The following is a 3880-nucleotide window of genomic DNA, read 5'->3' as shown; positions in this document are numbered from 1 at the left end:
ATCTCGATTCGTTTTGCCTGTTACAAACAACCGTTATGTGAACAAAGATATAATACCCTTGTGCACAAGTGCGCTCGGGTATAATAAAAAATAAACATACACTTGTGATCAGCTAATTAAGTGGTCAACATTTTTAACAATTTTGGTTATTTTTCTTTTGTTTACTTAATGTTTATTATTTTTCCATAAAAGTCTAGCTCATTGTTTAACAAACACCATATAAATCCACATTTCAAACCATGTGCAAAAAGTTTCAGCTAAACTTTTTTTGAATATACAATTTAATAGCCCATTAAATTCTAGGGTAATAATGTGGAAGTTTTAAGTTGCTCAGAAACCGCGTTGATTTTAAATAATTTTTTTTAACAGTGCGATCATTTCTATTCGTAATAGAGATGCCAGATTGAAAATAAAGAAGGGGTCGCCGAAAAATAGATCGTTCTCTCAAGATCGATTCTTATTATTTGGTACATCGAACACCCTAGTTCTAATATAGTAACTTGCCGTCAACGCCCGCGTGAATGTTTCGCTTGGGTTCCACTTCTTTTTCTCACAGCCGAGATCGATTAACCGATCGATTTAGTCGATTTAAAAACGTCATCTCTAAATCGTATTCCTCAATGTAAATTTTTAACTAAGTGGCAGCCCTCGAACAATTCTTACTTCTATATGTATGTAATTTATATATATTTAAATTTTTCCAAAAACATGTATGCATAGTAATATGATATTTCAAACAATGCATTTTTAATTAGGCGGCAACCCTTTAAAAAAACCAAAGCAGGTCTGTAGGTCAATATTTTTCATCTGAAATTTCATTTGGAGACTCGACAGAACGGTGTAAATCTGATGATCTCCCCAAAAAAAAAAATTAATTAGGCGGCAACACTTTTCAAAAAAAAATAAGACGTTCTTTCTTGCAGATCTTTTTAAATTCCATCTTTGGCATCTTTTTTTAAATTCCACGAACGGTGTAAGTCTTATGATTTTAGAAGAAGGTGGCAATCCTATTCAAAAAACTGACCCTTGTTGCACATCTACAGGCCCAGCCCTTTCATTTGGTACCGCTTTTGTTTTAATACAACGAACGGTGTAAGTCTTATGATTTTAGAAGCAGGTGGCAACTCTATTCAAAAAACTGAAACCTTCTTGCACATCAACAGGCCCAGCCCTTTCATTTGTCATCTCTTTTGTTTTAATACAACGAACGGTGCAGATTTTATAATTTAAAAAAGGTGGCAACCCTATACAAAGGAGTCCTACCTTGTGGTATATCTAGAGGCTAAGCCCTTTAATTCGGCACCTCAGTTTTGCAAATCGAGTAATCGGTGCAGATCTGATGTCGTTAACAAAAAATGCCTTCATGTATTGTATGTATGTACATATGTATATGTATACATATAGATTGGAACTAACTCCGGTATTTGGGTATTAGGGGTTATTAAAATCCATGTAGGAGCTTCAAAACTATCACATTCGAATATACACAACTCTGGAATACTTGATTTTTAACTTTGACTTTTATTTCTGCCTGAAAAAATAAAAGTCAAGAATTACCGATTATTTTCTGCTCAAAAAGATAAAAGGCAAATTTTAACTTTTATTTTTGCCTTAAAAAAATAAAAAGCAGAAATAATCGGTATTATTTGCTCAAAATGATAAAAGTCAAAAAATAACTTTAATTTTTTGACTTTTATTATAAAATGCATAACCGGTACGGTCTCTGACGAAAACATGTTTTCGATGTCGGTCAGAACATGGTATTATGGTTGAAACAATTCAAGTTTTTGTTTTGAATGTTTGGTATAAAATTTATTATTTATTATTATTATTTTATTTATTATTATTTATACATTACTTTCAGCGTGAGAATTGATCGTAATAGATACGGATCTGAATAAGCGACTGGAAAACAGCTGTTTGTCAAAAGCATACGATTTCGAACTCGCGTAAATGTACATTTGCTAAATGCGATAGCATGAACGCTCTTCGAAAACATATGTTCGAAAGTGCTAAATGTTGCATTCTAAATGCAGCAAAAAAGCTGCTTTAAGTGGTATTCATCAAAATCGATAACTTTATCAAGCAGATAATCTTATAAGTTTACGCACTCTGTTACATGAACGACCCACACTCTCTTTTCGTTTACACATGCGACAATAGTCGTGTTTTCTTTGGTTATAGGGCACAGTATAACTAACTTTATACTTCTATGTCTATGTCAAATAAACTTTAATACGTGCATTTGTATGACAGCTATTACAGACTATACCGTTACGAGTGCGTTAACGCAGTTGCCGTCGAAAGTAAACCAACTCGCTACTATTCTTTTGCGTTCATGCAAAGGTGGATTTATACAAGGTGGTGTTGATGGCGAATTTAGATTTTCGCCGCGGTACTTCCTAATGTCAAAGTGATGTGTTTGTTGTAAGCAAGACGAATTCATATTACAACAGACAGATCTTTTTGACCAAGGCGAATTAATATAAGGTGATAGCAGGAGTACAAAAACAAAAATTTTCATGTATTTTGTTTTTGCTTTGGCGGCATAAACTATCAAAATCTGTAAGAGTGTGTGTAGAAATTCAAACAAAATTTTTCAATTTGATATCAGAAGCCGAGCGGCGAAACACATACACAAAATCAGCTGAGCTAGTAACAACATCTTATATAAATTCGCCTTGATTTTGACATTAAGACGTACCACGGCGAAAATCTAAATTCGCCATCAACACCACCTTGTATAAATTCGCCTTGGTTCATGCGTTGTGAACGGTTGACATTTGAAATTTGCAGTGAAAAATATAAACTAAGCAGCAAAATAAACACTTGAAAATAAAAGCAGAGCTATGGAAGAAAATTTAATTGAAGAAGTAAAGAAATACAATGCAATTTATAAAAAAAAAGTATCATGGAGTATCGGAACAGAAGCTTAAAGCAGAGGCCTGGAAAAAAGTTAGCTTGGCAATGAGTCTTCCAGGTAAGATTGAGACAGCAACTGCGATATAATTTATAAATATACTTTAATTAAATATTTTCTTATCCATATGTACATTCTCGTTTATAGAATCAATGTGTATGACCAGGTGGAGAAGCCTTCGCGACAGATTTGTTAAGGAGTACCCAAAAACCCAGGAAGTAAGTAAAACCTTTCACTATCAGCTTTATATCAAATTTATTGTCTTGAATTCATTTAAAATTCGTATTGCGACTGTAAGTACATGAAGGTATAAATAAATACTTTATTAGAACAATGACAAGTTTGATGCAGCCGCTGGTAAGGTTTTAGTGAAGAGCTCACGGAGAACGAAAGCAGCGCTCCCGATCCACTCAGTAATGTTGGTACGGAAAATGAATAGTTCTGGAACTATCCCGATTCCTCAGTAGCTGTAAGCAAATGTATTCTGGTAACTATAGTTTTGGGTTAATTTTAATAATTTTATTCCGCAAACAGAATGTTGTTTCATTGGATAATTCAAAACAAACTCTAGCTGGTGGCGAAGAAACCTTAATCGACACCCCTCGTTCAACTACTAAGGCTCGAAAACGACGTAACCCGAATCCCGAAGAGTTTGGTGATTTAAAAAAAAAAGACCAATATCGCCGAGAAGCGTTTTTGTTCGAAACTCACTCGATGTTTTTTTTTCAATGGTGAATGAACTCTTCAAAAATGGACGAAGGAAAAGTGCAAGAATCAAAAATGATTTTCCTAAATTATTTGCATGAGCAAGTATTATATTGTAACCCGAGGTCTACCTGAAAACGCCCATATATTTTTACGGTAAAGTGGGTAAAAATTTCGATAACATTTCGTTTTGAGTATTAAAGTAGTTTTAAGATTTGTTTTTGTTTATCACCTATGTATATGAAATCTTTTCGT

The sequence above is a fragment of the Rhagoletis pomonella genome, unplaced genomic scaffold, assembly GCF_013731165.1.
Source record: "Rhagoletis pomonella isolate Grant_MI unplaced genomic scaffold, Rhpom_1.0 Rhpom_scaffold_03862, whole genome shotgun sequence".
Lineage (NCBI taxonomy): Eukaryota > Metazoa > Arthropoda > Insecta > Diptera > Tephritidae > Rhagoletis > Rhagoletis pomonella.
This window is presented reverse-complemented; position numbering follows the sequence as displayed.